Genomic DNA, 25,441 nt, shown 5'->3' on the forward strand with positions numbered 1-25,441 from the left:
TACAGCAGATTCAAACCCTAATAGAATTGTGAACAATATTGATACTCGCCATAAAGTATAGAAAAAAATCGACTGTATCGATATAGTCTTTCTAATTAACAGACCTACTAAATCTACCTCTGACACTATCTGGTTTGCTGAGATTTCAACAGTAGTACTCTTTATAGTAGTCTAGCCTATGATAATAGTGTACTCTCCCAGTGTGTGTTGCCAACAGGGAAACACTGCTGATGTGGAAAAGAAGCAGAGCAAGCAGCAGTGGGCAATGCAGGAAACAGGAAACACATCCCCCTCTTTAAATAAACGTTTCTTTGTTTGTTTATCGAAGTCCTTTTCTGAATTCAGCGGGGGGCATTTTTCACGTGAGACAGCTAGGCTTAGGGGACCGTGTAGTGCTCAGTAGCCTGAGACTTCCTCTCCAGTCCTGTCCTGTCCCAGACCTCTTTCTCTCCCTCTCTCTTCCCTGAAATGTGATGCTGGTGCTTTTCAGTAAAGCAGGCTGTTTTCTACTGGCTTGCAATAGGAGCCTGCCGGGAGCCGATTCTGTGTAGAGTGTGTGTGTGTCAGTGTGTGTACCAGTACACAGGCAGGGGAAAGAGCCGTCAGTTTATCCAGCACTCCTTTTTCTCTCTATTTCCCCCTCCTTCCCTCCCTCCCTCTCTCCCTCCTTCCCTCCTTCCCTCCCACAAACCACACTCGCCAAGATAGAGGTCCCGCTTGGCGGTACACAGACAACCACTCAGCCCCTGATCCAGAGACAGCAGACGGAGAGAAGTGAGGGAGAAACGAGAGGACAAGAAATAGAGCGAGCGTCACATTCACGTTTGTTGTGGCTGCAGCGACAGAGAGGAGGACAAGAGAGGGAGAGAGAGAGAGAGAGAGAGAGAGAGAGAGAGGGGGGAAGACGACAGGCGAGTGTGTCCTTGAAAACTGCACCACAACTCTTTCAAGAAAGCCAGGAAGACTGTGAGTAACGTGGAACTCATCAGGGCAAGCGTGTGTGTGTGTGGGTGCTCGCGCATGTGTGTGTCCGTACATGCCTGTGTGCGTGCCCGAGTGTGTTTGTGTGTGTGTGTGAGTGTGTAGTGGTAAACCTGCTGCTCCTCCTCTGACCTGCCAAGCTGGGAGTGCTTGCTGTTGGTTGGACTACTATTGTTTCACTGCCTAGATGCTCATGACAGGGGATTATGGACAATACAAAACGCTGTATGGTTCAGGAGAAGCTGCCAAACTTGGTGTGTGTGTGCGTGTGTTTGTGTGTGTGTGCGTGCGTGTATGTGTGTGTGCGTGTGCGTGCGTGCGTGCTTGCGTGTGTGTGTGTGTGTGTGCGTGTGTGTGCGTGCGTGTGTGTGTGTGTGTGTGTGTGTGTGCGTGTGTGTGCGTGCATGTGTGTGTGCGTGTGTGTGTGTGTGCATGTGTGTGTGCGTGTGTGTGTGTGTGTGTGCGTGTGTGCGTGTGTGTGCGTGTGTGTGTGTGTGTGTGTGTGCGTGCGTGCGTGCGTGTGTGTGTGCGTGTGTGTGTGTGTGTGTGTGTGTGTGTGTGTGTGTGCGTGCGTGCGTACAGTACAATGTGAGCAGTTTAGTACCATATCTTTTAAGTAGTTTTGAACTATGGTTTGTGATTGAGAGCTTACTAGTAGTTGAACTAGTGTTCATATTTAATCCTCTATTGACACTCTTATTGAAGCAAGTGTGCAATATTCTTACATAGTGTATTTCAGTGTATCCCTTATCCGATTACTATATGCCAAAAAAATCAACCATACAATATACAGTATCCAGTATGCATGGTCTTAATTCTGGAAAATTAATTTAGATATCAAACCTATAAATACTAAATTTCTTCTGTGAACATCAGTGGTCAGCCTCAGAATCTAGCCAATGTTTGTTGTGTATATTTAGAATATCAGCAGATTCTCTGGAGCGATGTGATGTGAGGCCTTTTTCACCAGCCAATTGAGGTCACTCACTCAATAATTTAAAAAGTCAGTGGTCATCGGCCACATCTTTGGCCCATTCACAGTGAGCTGTGCCAGGTCAGATACACAGCGAGAGGGTGGGTGTCTGTAGCTAGCTGGTACACGACAGCAAGGCCACTTCTATTGAGGGGGTAAGCAGGAATGATATCTGGAGAAATTCATTTAAGTGAATGAAGGTGTTTTTATTGCATTCTCATTGATACGACAGAATTCAAAATTAATCAGGATAGCTGAACCGCTGTACTTACAACGACAGTACTAAGAATCCTAATGCTTATTCTGAATGGCTGAATGGAGGGCTTGGAGGAAGCAACATGGCGTCCTAGCTCTGAAGTTGGCCAACATCTCTATATTCTATATCACTGTGCCCTCTGCTAACTTCCTCACAATGGGATATTCTGCTATGGGATGAATATGTTTGCTTGGATGTATCCTCTGTGTCCATTTCTGCACTGAGACAAAGCTGCCCCTGAATTCTGATCTATGGTCAGTTTTGCACCTCCCCCTTCTAAAGGTTCAGTTTGTGTTTTGAAGAGGGTAAGCTGATCCTAGACCAGTGCCTAAAGGTAGGTTCCAGCTCGAGGCCTGTATGACGTGTGTTCCTATTAATACCCATGCAGAGGGAGAGATGCCACTGGCTGTCCACTGACACACACACACACAAACACACACAGAGAGAGAGACTGCTAATCAGAGATCCACAGCCCTTAGGCAGCTGCAGTCCTCTCCCAGTGATGTATGCAGTGACATCACGTCAAGCAGGAAGTGGATTTTAGAAGGAATCATGGCGATCTGAAGCACGCCGAGCGGGACGTTCTTTCTTACTTCCTTCCTTCCTTCCTTATGTTGTCTTTATCTATCCTTCAGTCTCTCTCTCCCGCTCCATCTCTTGCTCTTTTGCTGAGTATTAAGTGAAAGTAACTATTTAGGATTTCTCTCCGATTGTTTGAAGTCGTGTGTTTGTCCAGTCTATCTCTCTGTTCTCTCTAAGCCTGTATTTACTTCTAATCCAGGCTTTGCTTCTGGCAACAAAAACCAAGTCAAATCCTGTAGACTTAGACCCAGGCTGATCCAATCATTAGTATTCCACTGCCATAATGTAGCCATCAACTTCAGGTCCCTTCCTCCTCCCCCTCGTAAAAATGTATTCCTGTGCATGGTGGAGTGTGTGTGTGTGTGTGTGTGTGTGTGTGTGTGTGTGTGTGTGTGTGTGTGTGTGTGTGTGTGTGTGTGTGTGTGTGTGTGTGTGTGTGTGTGTGTGTGTGTGTGTGTGTGTGTGTGTGTGTGTGTGTGTGTGTGTAGTACAGCAGGATTTGACTGCGTGGTTGGGAGAAGACCCTGTGCATTAATGTAGCGGGATAGACCCACGTTTGATTTTCTTTCCCATGAAGTCGCCCATCATCTTAATGACATGACCAGAGCCGGTCAGATCTGCATGAATTCATTGGCTTGAATAGAACCATTTAGAAGCTTAATTCCATGGATTAGTGGTGCTCTGGATTAAACCCACGTTCTTCTTCTCCCCTTCCACTCTCCTGTGAGGGACCACTTTTAGTTCTCAGTTCCATGTACACTTTTAACAAGCCGTTAAGTGTAGGATTATTACCATGGGATGCAGTTCCAAGTACACTAACATTAAAATCAGACATATTGTGTGCATTTACACTCTATTACACGATGTTTCGGTATGTTTCGCTGTTTCGCTATACTGTACTGTGCATCCTCTCCTTTCCTCTCTGTAAAGTGTCGTATAGTGAAAGAGTGTAACACCCAGCCTAGATTGTTAGCCGATCGATAGCTATAGATTATCTCATTGGAAGCCATTAGTTATGGGTTTTATAAAGCTAATAATTTATTGTGTGTAATCTTGCAGAAAATGACATTTGGACTTGTGTACAGTGTTTTGGTTAGAAACCTTTTTTTCTCATTCACCAGCTGCCAGTCTTGGGATCCTCCTTTAATCTCTCACAGGGAGAGAGTTTTTAGAGTAGAATCAAATATAAATACTTTGTTTTCTGCTGCTCTCTGAGTTTGGGGCCTACCGATCTCCACAAGGATGAGGATAAGGCTGGTGGTTGTGGTTTGTCTGTCTCTTAAGTGAGAGCCATAGTGTTTAACCTGTGTGTGTGTGTGTGTGTGTGTGTGTGTGTGTGTGTGTGTGTGTGTGTGTGTGTGTGTGTGTGTGTGTGTGTGTGTGTGTGTGTGTGTGTGTGTGTGTGTGTGTGTGTGTGTGTGTGTGTGTGTGTGTGTGTGTGTGTGTGTGTGATGGAGAAAGCCCCTAGGTGGTGTGCTGAGTGCCCATGCAGGTTGCTCTGGTAATTGTTGATACCATCATGCCCCTCTGAGTTCTGACAAAAAGCCCTTCAATAAACTTCCTACAATATAATTCTGGGCCAGCCTATACACACAATGCACATTAGGCTTGGGACGCCACGTTGACTAAATCCTTTATTGGTAAAGGTACTGAGTGGCGTTAATACCTTAAGAGTGATGGTATGTATATAAAGTCTGATGGTGTATATAAAGAGTGACGGTGTGTATATCAAGACTGATGGTGTATATATAAAGACTCATGGTGTGTATATAAAGACTGATGGTGTATATAAAGAGTGATGGTGTTTATATAAAGACTCATGGTGTGTATATAAAGACTGATGGTGTGTATATAAAGAGTGATGGTGTTTATATAAAGACTCATGGTGTATATAAAGAGTGATGGTGTATATAAAGAGTGATGGTGTTTATATAAAGACTCATGGTGTGTATATAAAGACTGATGGTGTGTATATAAAGACTGATGGTGTGTATATAAAGACTGATGGTGTATATAAAGAATGATGGTGTATATAAAGACTGATGGTGTTTATATAAAGACTGATGGTGTATATATAAAGACTCATGGTGTGTATATAAAGACTGATGGTGTATATAAAGACTGATGGTGTTTATATAAAGACTCATGGTGTATATAAAGACTGATGGTGTGTATATAAAGACTGATGGTGTATATAAAGAGTGATGTGTGTATATAAAGACTGATGGTGTAATTAAAGACTGATGGTGTTTATATAAAAACTAATGGTGTTTATATAAAGACTGATGGTGTGTATATAAAGACTGATGGTGTGTATATAAAGACTGATGGTGTGTATATAAAGACTCATGGTGTTTATATAAAGACTCATGGTGTATATAAAGACTGATGGTGTATATAAAGAGTGATGGTGTATATAAAGACCGATGGTGTATATAAAGACTGATGGTGTTTATATAAAGACTCACGGTGTGTATATAAAGACTGATGGTGTGTATATAAAGACTGATGGTGTGTATATAAAGACTGATGGTGTATATAAAGAGTGATGTGTGTATATAAAGACTGATGGTGTATATAAAGAGTGATGTTGTTTATATAAAAACTAATGGTGTTTATATAAAGACTGATGGTGTGTATATAAAGACTGATGGTGTATATAAAGACTCATGGTGTAATTAAAGACTGATGGTGTGTATATAAAGACTGATGGTGTTCATATAAAGACTGATGGTGTGTATATAAAGACTCATGATGTAATTAAAGACTGATGGTGTTTATATAAAGACTGATGGTGTTTATAAAGACTGATGGTGTGTATATAAAGACTGATGGTGTATATAAAGACTGATGGTGTTTATAAAGACTGGTGGTGTGTATATAAAGACTGATGGTGTGTATATAAAGACTGATGATGTATATAAAGACTGATGGTGTATATAAAGACTGATGGTGTTTATAAAGACTGATGGTGTGTATATAAAGACTGATGGTGTGTATATAAAGACTGATGGTGTGTATATAAAGACTGATGGTGTGTATATAAAGACTGATGGTGTGTATATAAAGACTGATGGTGTATATAAAGACTGATGGTGTGTATATAAAGACTGATGGTGTGTATATAAAGACTGATGGTGTATATAAAGACTGATGGTGTTTATATAAAGACTGATGGTGTATATAAAGACTGATGGTGTATATGAAGACTGATGGTGTGTATATAAAGAGTGATGGTGTGTATATAAAGACTGATGGTGTTTATATAAAGACTGATGGTGTTTATATAAAGACCGATGGTGTATATAAAGACTGATGGTGTTTATATAAAGACTGATGGTGTATATAAAGACTGATGGTGTGTATATAAAGACTGATGGTGTATATAAAGATGATGGTGTGTATATAAAGACTGATGGTGTGTATATAAAGACGGATTGTGTTTTTATAAAGACTGATGGTGTATATAAAGACTGATGGTGTGTATATAAAGACTGATGGTGTATATAAAGACTGATGGTGTATATAAAGACTGATGGTGTATATAAAGACTGATGGTGTATATAAAGACTGATGGTGTGTATATAAAGACTGATGGTGTGTATATAAAGACTGATGGTGTGTATATAAAGACTGATGGTGTGTATATAAAGACTGATGGTGTATATAAAGACTGATGGTGTGTATATAAAGACTGATGGTGTATATAAAGACTGATGGTGTATATAAAGACTGATGGTGTTTATATAAAGACTGATGGTGTATATAAAGACTGATGGTGTATATGAAGACTGATGGTGTGTATATAAAGAGTGATGGTGTGTATATAAAGACTGATGGTGTTTATATAAAGACTGATGGTGTTTATATAAAGACCGATGGTGTATATAAAGACTGATGGTGTTTATATAAAGACTGATGGTGTATATAAAGACTGATGGTGTGTATATAAAGACTGATGGTGTATATAAAGATGATGGTGTGTATATAAAGACTGATGGTGTGTATATAAAGACGGATTGTGTTTTTATAAAGACTGATGGTGTATATAAAGACTGATGGTGTGTATATAAAGACTGATGGTGTATATAAAGACTGATGGTGTATATAAAGACTGATGGTGTATATAAAGACTGATGGTGTATATAAAGACTGATGGTGTGTATATAAAGACTGATGGTGTGTATATAAAGACTGATGGTGTATATAAAGACTGATGGTGTTTATATAAAGACTGATGGTGTGTATATAAAGACTGATGGTGTTTATATAAAGACTGATAGTGTTTATATAAAGACTGATGGTGTGTATATAAAGACTGATGGTGTGTATATAAAGACTGCTGGTGTTTATATAAAGACTGATGGTGTATATAAAGACTGATGGTGTATATAAAGACTGATGGTGTTTATATAAAGACTGATGGTGTATATAAAGACTGATGGTGTATATAAAGACTGATGGTGTATATAAAGACTGATGGTGTATATAAAGAGTGATGTGTGTATATAAAGACTGATGGTGTGGATATAATGACTGATGGTGTATATAAAGACTGATGGTGTATATAAAGACTGATGGTGTTTATATAAAGACTGATGGTGTATATAAAGACTGATGGTGTATATAAAGACTGATGGTGTTTATATAAAGACTGATGGTGTATATAAAGACTGATGGTGTATATAAAGACTGATGGTGTATATAAAGACTGATGGTGTATATAAAGAGTGATGTGTGTATATAAAGACTGATGGTGTGGATATAATGACTGATGGTGTATATAAAGACTGATGGTGTATATAAAGACTGATGGTGTTTATATAAAGACTGATGGTGTATATAAAGACTGATGGTGTATATAAAGACTGATGGTGTATATAAAGACTGATGGTGTATATAAAGAGTGATGTGTGTATATAAAGACTGATGGTGTGGATATAATGACTGATGGTGTATATAAAGACTGATGGTGTATATAAAGACTGATGGTATTTATATAAAGACTGATGGTGTGGATATAATGACTGATGCTGTATATAAAGACTGATGGTGTATATAAAGACTGATGGTGTTTATATAAAGACTGATGGTGTATATAAAGACTGATGGTGTATATAAAGACTGATGGTGTATATAAAGACTGATGGTGTGTATATAAAGACTGATGGTGTGTATATAAAGACTGATGGTGTATATAAAGACTGATGGTGTATATAAAGACTGATGGTGTTTATATAAAGACTGATGGTGTATATAAAGACTGATGGTGTATATAAAGACTGATGGTGTATATAAAGACTGATGGTGTATATAAAGACTGATGGTGTGTATATAAAGACTGATGGTGTGTATATAAAGACTGATGGTGTATATAAAGACTGATGGTGTTTATATAAAGACTGATGGTGTATATAAAGACTGATGGTGTGGATATAATGACTGATGGTGTTTGTTCTTCACTGTTTGCCCTTTTCTTGTGGCAGCAGTTCACAAATCTTGCTGCTGTGATGGCACAGTGTTATTTTACCCAGTAGATATGGGAGTTGATCAAAATTGGAATTGTTTTCGAATTCTTTGCGGGTCTTTGTGGAAATATGTGTCTCTAATATGGTCATACATTTGGCAGGGGTTAGGAAGTGCAGCTCAGTTTCCACCTCATTTTGTGGGCAGTATGCACATAGCCGATATTCTCTTGAGAGCCAGATCTGTCTACGGCGGCCTTTCTCAATAGCAAGGCTATGCTCCATGTGTCTGCACATTCCAGTTTGCTTTGTTTTTTTGTTAATTCTTTCCGATGTGTCAAGTAATTATCTTTTTGTTTTCTCGTGATTTGATTTGGTCTAATTATGTTTCTGACCTGGGGCTCTGTGGCGTCTGTTTGTGCTCGTGAACAGAGCACCAGGACCAACTTGCTTAGGGGGCGTTTTCTTCAGGTTAATTTCTCTGTATGTGATGGCTTTGTTATGAAAAGTTTTGGAAATGCTTCCTTTTAGGTGGTTGTAGAATTTAAAGTCTGTTTTCTGGATTTTGATCATTAGCGGGTATCAGCCTAATTCTGCTCTGCATGTATTATGTTGTTCAAAGAATATTTTTGCAAAAGTCTCAATTTGGGGTTTGTCACATTCTGTGAATTCTTGGTTGGTGAGCGGACCCTCAGACCTCACAACCGTTTAGGGCAGTGGGTTCTATAACATATTCAAGAGTTTTTGGCCAGATCCTAATTGGTATGCCGAATTTTATGTTCCTTTTGATGGCCTAGAAGACATTTCTTGCATTTCTTGTCTCTCAGATAGTTACATCGTTGTGGAAGTTACCTGTGGAACTAATGTTTAGGCCGAGGTAGGTATAGTTTTTTGTGTGCGCTCTCTCCCCATCTCTCCCCCTTCTCTCTCTTTCTGTCTCTCTCTCTTTCTCTCCCAAATAAAGGGTATCGTGAATGTAGCATATTTGGCTTTAGTTCTCATTGGCAAAATATATAGATGTTTTCACCCCAACAGGTCTCTCCACCAACATATAAAGCTGCCATATGTGACTTGTTGGATGACCAGACCGAAGTCAGATAGAAATATGTGTTATTGTTCTGTCATTCTCATTGAAGGCAAGAAGTGTTAGATCCGTTTATGCATCTTTTACTTTCAGTTTTGTACACCAGCTTAAAACAGCTAAAAATACAATATTTTTAGTTATAGAAAATATATTTTGCAGCGGTTTAGATGGTACAATGATTCCCTAAACTATACTTGCTTGTTTTGTCACTGAAATTAGGTGAACTATTAGAGTTTTAAAAACCAGGAAATGGCAGTGTGATTTCTGCATAGTGCATTTTTAACATGGCTTCCCCTGATTTGCAGAGCAGCTTTTGTTTTGCTGTGTAAATGAAAATTGCTAATCAATTTTACTCCTTATTTCATGGCATGTAGTTCCCGGCCCTCCCCCGCCAGCTGTTAGAGCAGCCCCACGCTGAAAGCTTCATTAGCCGGGACACGTTTAGCTCTCAGCGCTACCCCGGCGCTCCAGAAGAGCACACTATTTATGCAGGTAACAGAGGTCAGAGGTGGAATCACGGACAAGTGGACAGGGAAGTTATAAAGCTCCTACATATCCAGCTAGTAGCTCTCTCTCTCTGTCTCTGTCCCTGTCTCTCTCTCTCTCTCTCTCTCTGTCTCTCTCTCTCTCTCTCTCTCTGTCTCTCTCTCTCTCTCCCCCCCCCTCTCTCTCTCTCTGTCTCTCTCTCCCTCTCTCTCCCTCTCTCTCTCTCTCTCTCTCCCCCCCCTCTCTCTCTCTCTCTCTCTCTCTCTCTCTCTCTCTCTCTCTCTCTCTCTCCCTCTGTCTCTCTCTCTCTCTTTCTCTCTCGCTAGTCTCTCTCGCTCTTTCTGTTGTTCTTCCTCTTCATCTCTACCTCTCTTTCTCTAGCCCTTTTTCTCTCTCCCTCTTCTCTCCTTTTCCATCCTTCCCTCTCTATCCTCACCCTTTACATCTTTCTCTCTCTGAGAGCTAGACAGTGTCATAAGGATAGATTAATTGGTTCTGTTGGAGAGTAGAACACCATGTTCCAACCCTGTTAACAACTATGCTGCCTTCATCCTCTCTCTTTGTCTCTCTTTCTCTCTTTCAGTCTCTCTCACTTTCTCTCTCTTTCTCTCTGTCTTTTTATCTCTCTTTCTGTCTCTCTTTCTCGCTCTCTACCTCGCCGTCTCTCCCTCTCTGCCCCTTTCTTGATCTTTCTGTATGTGTATATTCTCTAACCTGACACCACCTGTCATATGAAGACAAGAGAGAGAGAGAGAGAGAGAGAGAGAGAGGGAGATAAAAACAAAGAGAAAGAGAGAGAAACAGACAGAGGGAGAGAGAGAGAGACGGAGAGGGAGATACAGAGAAAGAGAATGAGAAAGAGAGAGAGACAAACAAACCAAAACAAAGGCAAAATCTTCTCATGCTTTGTTGATTTCAGAAAAGCTTTCAACTGAATTTGGTATGAGGGTCTGCTATACAAATTGATGGAAAGTGGTGTTGGGGGAAAAATATACTACATTATAAAATCCATGTACACAAACAACAAGTGTGTGGTTAAAATTGGTAAAAATGAACACATTTCTTTCCACAGGGCCGGGGGCTGAGTCCAGAATTCAGCTTAAGCCCCACCCTCTTCAACATATATATCAACGAATTGGCGAGGGCACGAGAACAGTCTGCAGCACTCAGCCTCACACTACTAGAATCTGAGGTCAAATGTCTACTGTTTGCTGATGATCTGGTGCTTCTGTCCCCATCCAAGGAGGGCCTACAGCAGCACCTAGATCTTCAGCACAGATTCTGACAAACCTGGGCCTGACAGTAAATCTCAGTAAGACCAAAATAAGGGTGTTCCAAACAAGGTCCAGTTGCCAGGACCAAAAATACAAATTCCATCTAGACATTGTTGCCATAGAGCACACAAAACACTGTACGAACCTCGGCCTAAACATCAGCACCACAGGTAACTTCCACAAAGCTGTGAACGATTTGAGAGACAAGGCAAGAAGGGCCTTCTATGCCATCAAAAGAAACATAAAATTCGACATACCAATTAGGATCTGGCTAAAAAAATGCTTGAATCAGATATAGAACTCATTGCCCTTTATGGTTGTGAGGTATGGGGTCCACTCACCAACCAATAATCTGGAAAAATATCCTCCTTGTACAATGTAAAACACCAAATAAGGCAAGCAGTTCCGAATTAGGCCGATACCCGCTAATTATCAAAACCCAGAAAAAATACAAATTCTACAACAACCTAAGAGGAAGCAATTCCCAAACCTTCCATAACAAATCCATCACCTACAGAGAGATGATCCTGGACAAGAGCCCCTTAAGAAAGCTGGTCTTGGGGCTCAGTTCACAAACAGACGCCACCGAGCCCCACGACAGCAACACAATTAGACCCAACCAAATCATGAGAAAACAAAAATAAAATTACTTGACACAATGGAAAGAATTTACAACAAAAAAAAGGAACAAATGAAAATGCTTTTTGTCCCTAAACGTATAGTACACTGACTGACCCAAACTTAAGGAAAGCTTTGACTGCACAGACTCAGTTTACTTCCTAACTTCCTGTAAAATGAAGGACCATATTAGAGACACATTTTTCCCTCAGATTACACAGACCCACAAAGAATTTTGATAAACTCCCATGTATACTGGGTGAAATACCACAGTGTGCAATCTCATCAGCAATATTTGTGACCTGTTACAAGAAAAGGGCAACCAGTGAAGAACTAACACATTTGTTAATACAACCTATATTTATGTTTTATTTATATTTCTCTTTTGTTCTTTACCTATTTACACATCATTACAACTCTGTAAATATACACAACATGACATTTGAAATGTCTTATTTTTGGAACTTCAGTGAGTGTAATGTTTACTGTTATTTTTTATTGTTCATTTCACTTTTGTTTATTATGTGTTTTTCCTGCTTGGGCCATGTAAACATATGTTTCCCATACCAATAAAGCCATTTATATTGAATTGAATTGAGAGAGACAAAGAGAGAGAGAGAGAGAGAGAGAGAGAGAGAGAGAGAGAGAGAGAGAGAGAGAGAGAGAGAGAGAGAGAGAGAGAGAGAGAGAGAGAGAGAGAGAGAGAGAGAGAGAGAGAAAGAGAGAGAGAGAGAGAGAGAGAGAGAGAGACAAAGAGAGAGAGAGAGAGAGAGAGAGAGAGAGAGAGAGAGAGAGAGAGAGAGAGAAAGAGAAAGATTGAGAGAGAGGCATACATCATATATCACCCTATTCATTCCATCACAGTTTCACTAAACAGGGTTTGTGTGAATGTGTACAGTTCGGCCTAGTTTGGCCTGGTTGTTTGATTGGTCATCTCTTGTTTTCCAGTACTGTTTTGTGGGAAACTCTTTCAGACCCTAAGCTGCCTCTTAATCTTCACCTTTGTTGAATCTCATATTATTTCAGAAAAGTAGGATGCATGCAATTGTTCATGAATATTTCCCAATGTACTGTAGTTGTGCTTCCTTGTGTCCTTCTCCTCCTGTCCTTTCGTCACTGAAAAGGTCAGAGGATGCAAGGAAACGTGGAAATCAGGGTCAATGGAAACGGGATGCAGTTGTAACAAATTAGTTTTTAAAAACTTTCTCCATCATGTTTGACCATGGAGCTAACTTGACCACGAACCAGTTTTGACCATAACCTATCATGGTCAGAGTCATGATGACAACAGCTCTACTGAATCTTAACATCACAGCTGCTATGGAATACTTCATGGTCAACCCAACCTCTCTCACATGTCCCTCCTCCCTCCCTCCTTCCTGGTGACCCCAGTGAGTCGGTTGGTTCCTCCGTCCCCTATAAATACCACCGTGACCGTCTTGTTACCCTGCTCCCTGGTGTCTGGTTGCCACTTGAGGCCTATTTATAATGTCCCCCCAGTGATAAGACATGCCGGTCTTAAATCAGGGGGGAGTTGCTGTGTGTGTGTGTGAGGTTGTGAGGGGGTGTGGATAGGTGTGTTGTGTGTGTCATATTTTCCCTTGGCTCTGCCTTGGAATGGGGTCAGATGGGGTGAGGTAGCTGTGTGTGTGTGTGTGTGTGTGTGTGTGTGTGTGTGTGTGTGTGTGTGTGTGTGTGTGTGTGTGTGTGTGTGTGTGTGTGTGTGTGTGTGTGTGTGTGTGTGTGTGTGTGTGTGTGTGTGTGTGTGTGTGTGTGTGTGTGTGTGTGTGTGTGAGTGATGTCCAGGTTGTTAATAGCTCCTGGCTTTAGCCCCTGTGTATCGCGTCTCAGCACTAGTATTTTCATTGAAACCCGAGTGCGGCCACCTATCATGTGTATTTACATATAAATATAAATATATATAAATATCTGTGTGAGGTATTGAGAGACTGAGGAGTGAGGCCTTTTTCCGTTGGCGTTTCCCAGGACACACACAAAGACACACAAACACCACACACGCACACCTACACACACACACTTTCCCAGCCCAAGGTCTGTGTGTGTGTGTGTGAGTTTGTGTGAGTGTGTGAGTGTCTGTGTGTGAGTGTGTGTGTGTTTGTGTGTGTGTTAGTGAGTGTGTGTTTGTATTTATGTTCGTGAAGGTTGATGGAGGGAGGTGTAAGGGGGGATGGAGGGGTAAGGGGGATGGAGGGGTAAGGGGGGATGGAGGGGTAAGGGGGGATGGAGGGATAAGGGGGATGGAGGGATAAGGGGGGATGGAGGGGCAAGGGGGGTGGAGGGATAAGGGGGATGGAGGGGTAAGGTGGGATGGAGGGAAAGGAGAGAGAGGGGAGATGGAAGGAAAGGAGAGAGAGGGGAGATGGAGAGAGGGGAGATGGATGGAAAGGAGAGAGAGGGGAGATAGAAGTAAAGGATAGAGAGGGGAGATAGAGAGAGGGGAGATGGAAGGAAAGGAGAGAGAGGGGAGATGGATGGAAAGGAGAGAGAGGGGAGATGGAAGTAAAGGATAGAGAGGGGAGATGGAGGGAAAAGAGAGAAAGGGGAGATGGAAGGAAAGGAGAGAGAGGGGAGATTGAAGGAAAGGAGAGAGAGGGGAGAGTGAGGGAAAGGAAAGAGAGGGGAGATGGAGAGAGAGGGGAGATGGATGGAAAGGAGAGAGAGGGGAGATGGAAGTAAAAGAGAGAGAGGGGAGATGGAGAGAGAGGTGAGATGGAGGGAAAAGAGAGAAAGGGGAGATGGAAGGAAAGGAGAGAGAGTGGAGATTGAGGGAAAGGAAAGAGAGGGGAGATGGAAGGAAAGGAGAGAGAGGGGAGATTGAGGGAAAGGAAAGAGAGGGGAGATACAGAGAGAGGGTAGATGGAGATGGAGGGAAAGGAGAGAGAGGGCAGATGGAAGTAAAGGAGAGAAATGGGAGATGGGGAGAGAGGGGAGATGGAATGAAAGGAGAGAGAGGGGAGATGGAGAGAGAGGGGAGATGGAAGTAAAGGTGAGAAAGGGGAGATGGAGAGAGAGGAGATGGAGGGAAAGGAGAGAGAGGGGAGATGGAAGTTAAGGAGATAGAAGGGAGATGGAGAGAGAGGGGAGATGGAGAGAGGGGGCAGATGGAGGGAAAGGAGAGAGAAGGGAGATGGAAGGAAAGGAGAGAGAGGGGAGATTGAGGGAAAGGAAAGAGAGGGGAGATGGAGAGAGAGGGGAGATGGAAGTAAAGGAGAGAAAGGGGAGATGGAAGTAAAGGAGAGAGAGGGGAGATGGAGGGAAAGGAGAGAGAGGGGAGATGGAAGGAAATGAGAGAGAGGGGAGATTGAGGGACAGGAAAGAGAGGGGAGATGGAGAGAGAGGGGAGATGGAGGGAAAGGAGAAAGAGGGGAGATGGAAGGAAATGAGAGAGAGGGGAGATTGAGGGACAGGAAAGAGAGGGGAGATGGAGAGAGAGGGGAGATGGAGAGAGAGGGGAGATGGAAGTAAAGGAGAGAAAGGGGAGATGGAGAGAGGGGAGATGGAAGGAAATGAGAGAGAGGGGAGATGGAAGTAAAGGAGAGAGAGGGGAGATGGAGAGAGAGGGGAGATGGAGGGAAAGGAGAAAGAGGGGAGATGGAAGGAAAGGAGAGAGAGGGGAGATTGAGGGACAGGAAAGACAGGGGAGATGGAGAGAGAGGGGAGATGGAAGGAAAGGAGAGAGAGGAGAGATTGAGGGAAAGGAAAGAGAGGGGAGATGGAGGGAGAGGGGAGATGGAGGGAGAGGGGAGATGGAGGGAAAGGAAAGAGAGGGGAGATGGAGAGAGAGGGGAGAGGGAGAGAGAGGGGAGATGGAGAGAGAGGGGAGATAGAAGGAAAGGAGAGAGGGGAGATGGAAGGAGAGGGGAGATGGAGGGAAAGGAGAGAAAGGGGAGATGGAGGGAAAGGAGATCTGTGCTGTTCTGATCTGCTTCCTCCTCCAACCCTCTCTCCTACTTACCTTTATAACTAGTTACCACTATCATAGCTCTCTGTCTGTCTCTCTCTGACCTGGTTCTCTTCCACTTGCCCCTAGGTCGGAGGTTACCATGGTGGTCACCATGACAATCCTGGGTAAGTTACATATGCCGGTGGGGGAGTGAGGGTTGTACAGACAGGGGTGATGGTTAGGGAGTGACTGAGGTTGGACAGACAGGGGTGATGGTTAGGGAGTGAGTGGGGTTGGACAAACGGGGGTGATGGTTAGAGAGTGACTGGGGTTGGACAGACAGGGGTGATGGCTAGGGTGTGAGTGGGGTTGGACAGACAGGGGTGATGGCTAGGGTGTGAGTGGGGTTGGACAGACAGGGGTGATGGCTAGGGTGTGAGTGGGGTTGGACAGACAGGGGTGATGGCTAGGGTGTGAGTGGGGTTGGACAGACAGGGGTGATGGCTAGGGTGTGAGTGGGGTTGGACAGACAGGGGTGATGGCTAGGGTGTGAGTGGGGTTGGACAGACAGGGGTGATGGCTAGGGTGTGAGTGGGGTTGGACAGACAGGGGTGATGGCTAGGGTGTGAGTGGGGTTGGACAGACAGGGGTGATGGCTAGGGTGTGAGTGGGGTTGGACAGACAGGGGTGATGGTTAGGGTGTGACTGGGGTTGGACAGACAGGGGTGATGGTTAGGGAGTGACTGGGGTTGGACAGACAGGGGTGATGGTTAGGGAGTGACTGGGGTTGGACAGACAGGGGTGATGGCTAGGGTGTGAGTGGGGTTGGACAGACAGGGGTGATGGTTAGGGAGTGACTGGGGTTGGACAGACAGGGGTGATGGTTAGGGAGTGACTGGGGTTGGACAGACAGGGGTGATGGTTAGGGAGTGACTGGGGTTGGATAGACAGGGGTGATGGTTAGGGAGTGACTGGGGTTGGACAGACAGGGGTGATGGTAAGGGAGTGAGTGGGGTTGTACACACAGGGGTGATGGTTAGGGTGTGACTGGGTTTGGACAGACAGGGGTGATGGTTAGGGAGTGACTGGGGTTGGACAGACAGGGGTGATGGTTAGGGAGTGACTGGGGTTGGACAGACAGGGGTGATGGTAAGGGAGTGACTGGGTTGGACAGACAGGGGTGATGGTAAGGGAGTGACTGGGGTTGGACAGACAGGGGTGATGGTTAGGGTGTGACTGGGGTTGGACAGACAGGGGTGATGGTTAGGGAGTGAATGGGGTTGGACAGACAGGGGTGATGGTTAGGGAGTGAATGGGGTTGGACAGACAGGGGTGATGGTTAGGCAGTGACTGGGGTTGGACAGACAGGGGTGGTGGTTAGGGTGTGACTGGGGTTGGACAGACAGGGGTGATGGTTAGGGAGTGACTGGGGTTGGACATACAGGGGTGATGGTTAGGGAGTGACAGGGGTTGGACAGACAGGGGTGATGGTTAGGGAGTGACTGGGGTTGGACAGACAGGGGTGATGGTAAGGGAGTGACAGGGGTTGGACAGACAGGGGTGATGGTTAGGGAGTGACTGGGGTTGGACATACAGGGGTGATGGTTAGGGAGTGACAGGGGTTGGACAGACAGGGGTGATGGTTAGGGAGTGACTGGGGTTGGACAGACAGGGGTGATGGTAAGGGAGTGACAGGGGTTGGACAGACAGGGGTGATGGTTAGGGAGTGATTGGGGTTGGACAGACAGGGGTGATGGTTACGGAGTGACTGGGGTTGGACAGACAGGGGTGATGGTTAGGGAGTGATTGGGGTTGGACAGACAGGGGTGATGGTTACGGAGTGACTGGGGTTGGACAGACAGGGGTGATTGTTAGGCAGTGACTGTGGTTGACAGACAGGGGTGATGGTTAGGGAGTGACTGGGGTTAGACAGACAGGGGTGATGGTTAGGGAGTGACTGCGGGTGGACAGACAGGGGTGATGGTTAGGGAGTGACAGGGGTTGGACAGACAGGGGTGATGGTTAGGGAGTGACAGGGGTTGGACAGACAGTGGTGATGGTTAGGCAGTGACTGGGGTTGGACAGACAGGGGTGATGGTTAGGCAGTGACTGGGGTTGGACAGACAGGGGTGATGGTTAGGGAGTGACAGGGGTTGGACAGACAGTGATGATGGTTAGGGAGTGACTGGGGTTGGACAGACAGGGGTGATGGTTAGGCAGTGACTGGGGTTGGACAGACAGGGGTGATGGTTAGGCAGTGACTGGGGTTGGACAGACAGGGGTGATGGTTAGGCAGTGACTGGGGTTGGACAGACAGGGGTGATGGTTAGGGAGTGACAGGGGTTGGACAGACAGTGATGATGGTTTGGGAGTGAATGGGGTTGGACAGACAGGGGTGATGGTTAGGCAGTGACTGGGGTTGGACAGACAGGGGTGATGGTTAGGGAGTGACAGGGGTTGGACAGACAGTGATGATGGTTTGGGAGTGACTGGGGTTGGACAGACAGGGGTGATGGTTAGGGAGTGACTGGGAGAAATGCTGGGTGAGTGGAGAGGTAGTCAGTGTAAAACCAGATGCCAGGCTGTCTGTACCTACAGTATATTCACTATGTAGTGGACAGCATGAGGGATGAGAGAGAGAGAGAGAGAGAGAGAGAGAGAGAGAGAGAGAGAGAGAGAGAGAGAGAGAGAGAGATCTGTGAATCAGAATCAAACAGTAGTTTTGAATGCTGCGGGCAAGTCCTTCTCAACTCTATTTTGTGTTTTTCACAGTATCTGTGTTTATGTGTGTGTGCATCTTGTGTTTGTTTAGGGCTGGTGAGCCCAGTGAAGAGAGTTGCTAATCCGTGTGGTTGGCCAGGCAGAAAGGGCAGACATATTTATAGCAGACTGAATCATACGCATACAGATGCAAGCCACCACTGACTCTGTCCTCAACACAGTACTGATCATCACTGACTCTGTCCTCAACACAGTACTGACCATCACGGACTCTGTCCTCAACACAGTACTGACCATCACTGACTCTGTCCACAACACAGTACTGACCATCACTGACTCTGTCCTCAACACAGTACTGATCATCACTGACTCTATCCTCAACACAGTACTGACCATCACGGACTCTGTCCTCAACACAGTACTGACCATCACTGACTCTGTCCTCAACACAGTACTGACCATCACTGACTCTGTCCTCAACACAGTACTGACCATCACTGACTCTGTCCACAACACAGTACTGACCATCACTGACTCTGTCCTCAACACAGTACTGACCATCACTGACTCTGTCCTCAACACAGTACTGACCATCACTGACTCTGTCCACAACACAGTACTGACCATCACTGACTCTGTCCTCAACACAGTACTGACCATCACTGACTCTGTCCTCAACACAGTACTGACCATCACTGACTCTGACCTCAACACAGTACTGACCATCACTGACTCTGTCCTCAACACAGTACTGACCATCACTGACTCTGTCCTCAACACAGTACTGACCATCACTGACTCTGTCCTCAACACAGTACTGACCATCACGGACTCTGTCCTCAACACAGTACTGACCAGCACTGACTCTGTCCTCAACACAGTACTGACCATCACTGACTCTGTCCTCAACACAGTACTGACCATCACTGACTCTGTCCTCAACACAGTACTGACAATCACTGACTCTGTCCTCAGCACAGTACTGACCAGCACTGACTCTGTCCTCAACACAGTACTGACCATCACTGACTCTGACCTCAACACAGTACTGACCATCACTGACTCTGTCCTCAACACAGTACTGACCATCACTGACTCTGTCCTCAACACAGTACTGACCATCACTGACTCTGTCCTCAACACAGTACTGACCATCACGGACTCTGTCCTCAACACAGTACTGACCAGCACTGACTCTGTCCTCAACACAGTACTGACCATCACTGACTCTGACCTCAACACAGTACTGACCATCACTGATCACTGACTCTGACCTCAACACAGTACTGACCATCACTGACTCTGTCCTCAACACAGTACTGACCATCACTGACTCTGTCCTCAACACAGTACTGACCATCACTGACTCTGTCCTCAACACAGTACTGACCATCACTGACTCTGTCCTCAACACAGTACTGACCATCACTGACTCTGTCCTCAACACAGTACTGACCATCACTGACTCTGTCCTCAACACCAGAGCCACCACAGAACAGTGTAGTACCGACCAGCACCAGATTCATCACAGAACAGTATAGTACTGACCAGCACTGACTCTGTCCACAACACAGTACTGACCATCACTGACTCTGTCCTCAACACAGTACTGACCATCACTGACTCTGTCCTCAACACAGTACTGACCATCACTGACTCTGACCTCAACACAGTACTGACCATCACTGACTCTGTCCTCAACACAGTACTGACCATCACTGACTCTGTCCTCAACACAGTACTGACCATCACTGACTCTGTCCTCAACACAGTACTGACCATCACTGACTCTGTCCTCAACACAGTACTGACCATCACTGACTCTGTCCTCAGCACAGTACTGACCATCACTGACTCTGACCTCAACACAGTACTGACCATCACTGACTCTGACCTCAACACAGTACTGACCATCACTGACTCTGTCCTCAACACAGTACTGACCATCACTGACTCTGTCCTCAACACAGTACTGACCATCACTGACTCTGTCCTCAACACAGTACTGACCATCACTGACTCTGTCCTCAACACAGTACTGACCATCACTGACTCTGACCTCAACACAGTACTGACCATCACTGACTCTGACCTCAACACAGTACTGACCATCACTGACTCTGTCCTCAACACAGTACTGACCATCACTGACTCTGTCCTCAACACAGTACTGACCATCACTGACTCTGTCCTCAACACAGTACTGACCATCACTGACTCTGTCCTCAACACAGTACTGACCAGCACTGACTCTGACCAGCACTGACTCTGTCCTCAACACAGTACTGACCATCACTGACTCTGTCCTCAACACAGTACTGACCATCACTGACTCTGTCCTCAACACAGTACTGACCATCACTGACTCTGTCCTCAGCACAGTACTGACCAGCACTGACTCTGTCCTCAACACAGTACTGACCATCACTGACTCTGACCTCAACACAGTACTGACCATCACTGACTCTGTCCTCAACACAGTACTGACCATCACTGACTCTGTCCTCAACACAGTACTGACCATCACTGACTCTGTCCTCAACACAGTACTGACCATCACGGACTCTGTCCTCAACACAGTACTGACCAGCACTGACTCTGTCCTCAACACAGTACTGACCATCACTGACTCTGTCCTCAACACAGTACTGACCATCACTGACTCTGACCTCAACACAGTACTGACCATCACTGACTCTGTCCTCAACACAGTACTGACCATCACTGACTCTGTCCTCAACACAGTACTGACCATCACTGACTCTGTCCTCAACACAGTACTGACCATCACTGACTCTGTCCTCAACACAGTACTGACCATCACTGACTCTGTCCTCAACACAGTACTGACCATCACTGACTCTGTCCTCAACACCAGAGCCACCACAGAACAGTGTAGTACCGACCAGCACCAGATTCATCACAGAACAGTATAGTACTGACCAGCACCAGAGCCATCACAGAACAGTGTAGTACTGACCAGCACCAGAGCCATCACAGAACAGTGTAGTACTGACCAGCACCAGAGCCATCACAGAACAGTATAGTACTGACCAGCACCAGAGCCATCACAGAACAGTGTAGTACTGACCAGCACCAGAGCCAGCCCAGAACAGTATAGTACTGACCAGCACCAGAGCCATCACAGAACAGTATAGTACTGACCAGCACCAGAGCCACCACAGAACAGTATAGTACTGACCAGCACCAGAGCCATCACAGAACAGTATAGTACTGACCAGCACCAGCACCAGAGCCAGCCCAGAACAGTATAATACTGACTAGCACCAGAGCCAGCCCAGAACATTATAGTACTGACCAGCACCAGAGCCAGCCCAGAACAGTATAGTACTGACCAGCACCAGAGCCATCCCAGAACAGTATAGTACTGACCAGCACCAGAGCCACCACAGAACAGTATAGTACTGACCAGCACCAGAGCCATCCCAGAACAGTATAGTACTGACCAGCACCAGAGCCATCCCAGAACAGTATAGTACTGACCAGCACCAGAGCCACCACAGAACAGTATAGTACTGACCAGCACCAGAGCCATCCCAGAACAGTATAGTACTGACCAGCACCAGAGCCATCCCAGAACAGTATAGTACTGACCAGCACCAGAGCCATCCCAGAACAGTATAGTACTGACCAGCACCAGAGCCACCACAGAACAGTATAGTACTGACCAGCACCAGAGCCATCACAGAACAGTGTAGTACTGACCAGCACCAGAGCCATCACAGAACAGTGTAGTACTGACCAGCACCAGAGCCATCACAGAACAGTGTAGTACTGACCAGCACCAGAGCCATCACAGAACAGTGTAGTACTGACCAGCACCAGAGCCATCACAGAACAGTGTAGTACTGACCAGCACCAGAGCCAGCCCAGAACAGTATAGTACTGACCAGCACCAGAGCCATCACAGAACAGTATAGTACTGACCAGCACCAGAGCCACCACAGAACAGTATAGTACTGACCAGCACCAGAGCCATCACAGAACAGTATAGTACTGACCAGCACCAGCACCAGAGCCAGCCCAGAACAGTATAATACTGACTAGCACCAGAGCCAGCCCAGAACAGTATAGTACTGACCAGCACCAGAGCCAGCCCAGAACAGTATAGTACTGACCAGCACCAGAGCCATCCCAGAACAGTATAGTACTGACCAGCACCAGAGCCACCACAGAACAGTATAGTACTGACCAGCACCAGAGCCATCCCAGAACAGTATAGTACTGACCAGCACCAGAGCCATCCCAGAACAGTATAGTACTGACCAGCACCAGAGCCACCACAGAACAGTATAGTACTGACCAGCACCAGAGCCATCCCAGAACAGTATAGTACTGACCAGCACCAGAGCCATCCCAGAACAGTATAGTACTGACCAGCACCAGAGCCATCCCAGAACAGTATAGTACTGACCAGCACCAGAGCCACCACAGAACAGTATAGTACTGACCAGCACCAGAGCCATCCCAGAACAGTATAGTACTGACCAGCACCAGAGCCATCCCAGAACAGTATAGTACTGACCAGCACCAGAGCCACCACAGAACAGTATAGTACTGACCAGCACCAGAGCCATCCCAGAACAGTATAGTACTGACCAGCACCAGAGCCACCACAGAACAGTATAGTACTGACCAGCACCAGAGCCATCCCAGAACAGTATAGTACTGACCAGCACCAGAGCCACCACAGAACAGTGTAGTACTGACCAGCACCAGAGCCATCCCAGAACAGTATAGTACTGACCAGCACCAGAGCCACCACAGAACAGTGTCTGTGCTAGTGTGTCTGTTTACAGTTCTGTGTGTGTGTTTCTCCTGCAGTGTTATTTGTCAGATGGGGTATTTTGGAAGAACAGACTGTTCTCTCTCAGTTTGAGCTCCCGTCAGCGTGACATTTTCATGAATCATGTCGCTGGCCGGGATGCATGACTGTCCCCAACACACGCACACACACACACACGCACACGCACGCACACACACACACACACACACACGCACGCACGCACGCACGCACGCACGCACACACACACACACACACACACACACACACACACACACACAGTCCGGAAGGATGTTGCCACCACCATTATGATGTCAGGACAGGGGGACATAGCTTTAATTCCAGCCCAGAAGGGATGAGCTCTTTCGGGTATACACGGCAGAGCTTGACCCCCTGCTCTGGTCCTCTAAGACAGACCTCCACAGTAACTCTCTGACTGTTTAGAAAGCCTGCTCTGGATTTCCTACAGTTCTGGGCTGGAATCCTCTAGTTCAGTAGATTTAGTGGTAATATCTGTCTGTAACCTATGGACATTATCCACCACGACTTGTGGCTTATCTAGGTTCACCATTTGGACAAACTTATAGGGTCCATACTTGTGGATGCGGAATTTGTTACTAGAAATAATCACTGCCACCTGGTGATGTTAGCATAGGGCTACATATGCCAGGTTTTGTCATGGGGACAGCTAACACGTAGCCTTTGATCACATGCAACTACGTCAACGATTTTAATTAGCTGAAGCTTAACCTTAAACTTCAACTTGTTGTAATGTTCATAAGTAGTGGGTGTAGTCTAAACTGAAACAAATAACTATGTTTGGAGCCCTAGAACCCATCACATGTTCTGAGAGCTTAGTATTGCTGAACTTTTCAGCGTATCTCCTTGTTCTCTGTCTTCTCTGTCTTCTGTATTGTCAATGGTTCGTTCACTGAGACGATTGAGACATGGAATGTGTATGTGTGCCAATCAGAGGGTGAATGGGCAAAGTGCCTTTGAACTGGTTATAGTAGTAGGTGCCAGGTGCACCAGTTTGTATCAAGAACTGCAACGCTGCTGGGTTTTTCAACCTCAACAGTTTCCAGAGTGTATCAAGAATGGTCCTCCAGCCAAAGGACATCCAGCCAACTTGACACAACTATGGGAAGCATTGGAGTCAACATCGGCCAACATCCCTTTGGAACAGTTTCGACACTCAGATTAGGAATATTTTCCTTATTTTTGGTATACTCAGTGTGGATTGTAGTATGAAGAGGGATGAATGGAAATGGAGAGAGTTTGTTGAGCTTAGTGCATCCCCTGGTGGGATGTTTCTGTTTTTAAACCTCAGCAGTGTTTGAATAAGCAGCACAGTGTACTGTATATACGTGTCTATATGTCACACAGTCCATATGTCTACTCTGCTGACTGTCCCTTCTCCACCTAGACTAGTGACAGAGATGACACACTGTGATGGTTAACTCCAGGAGAGAGAGAGAGAGAGAGAGAGAGAGAGAGAGAGAGAGAGAGAGAGAGAGAGAGAGATAGATAGGTACAGTAGGTGACATATAATGATAGATATCTCTAGGATTGTTCCCATTAGAGAAGAGAACCAACCAAGCACTACTATGATATCCCATCTCTCTCTAAATTCAATTCAATTGCAGGGCTTTAACATGGCCAAAGCAAGTGAAATAGATAATAAACAAAAGTGGGATTTTTTTTACAGTAAACATTACAATTCCAAAAGAATAAGAATTATCTGCAAATAGTTAAAGTAGAAAAGTAAAAATAAATAAACATAAATATGGGTTGTATTTACAATGGTGTTCGTTCTTCACTGGTTGCCCTTTTCTTGTGGCAACTGGTCACAAATATTGCTGCTGTGATGGCACACTGGAATTTCACCCAGTAAACATGGGAGTATATCAAAATTGGGTTTATTTTTGAATTATTTATGGTTTGTGTAATCTGAGAGAAATATGTATCTCTAATATGGTCCTACATTTGGCAGGAGGTTAGGAAGTGCAGCTCAGTTTCCACCTCATTTTGTGCCTTTCTCAATAGCAGGGCTATGCTCACTGAGTCTGTACATAGTCAAAGCTTTCCTTAAATTTGGGTCAGTCACAGTGGTCAGGTATTCTGCCACCATGTACTCTCTGTTTAGGGCCAAATCAAATTTTAGTTTGCTCAGTTTTTTTGTAAAATCTTTCCAATGTGTCAAGTAATTATATTTTTGTTTTCTCATGATTTGGTTGGGCCTAGTTGTGTTGCTGTCCTGGACAGGGGTGTGTTTGTGTTTGTGAACAGAACC

The 25,441-nt window shown here is 45.1% G+C and overlaps 1 protein-coding gene across 1 annotated transcript in view; it reads left to right on the forward strand.

Moving 5' to 3' along the window:
• Positions 1-672: 672 nt before the first annotated feature.
• LOC118382087 (estrogen-related receptor gamma-like) overlaps positions 673-25,441 on the forward strand; it is a 388,793-nt gene continuing 364,024 nt past the window's right edge. The window contains exon 1 of the mRNA XM_052485994.1: positions 673-966. The gene's annotated coding sequence lies outside the window, so the exon portion shown is untranslated. The remainder of the gene's footprint in view (positions 967-25,441) is intronic.

The sequence above is a fragment of the Oncorhynchus keta genome, chromosome 29 (genome assembly GCF_023373465.1).
Source record: "Oncorhynchus keta strain PuntledgeMale-10-30-2019 chromosome 29, Oket_V2, whole genome shotgun sequence".
In the NCBI taxonomy this organism is placed as follows: Eukaryota; Metazoa; Chordata; class Actinopteri; order Salmoniformes; family Salmonidae; genus Oncorhynchus; species Oncorhynchus keta.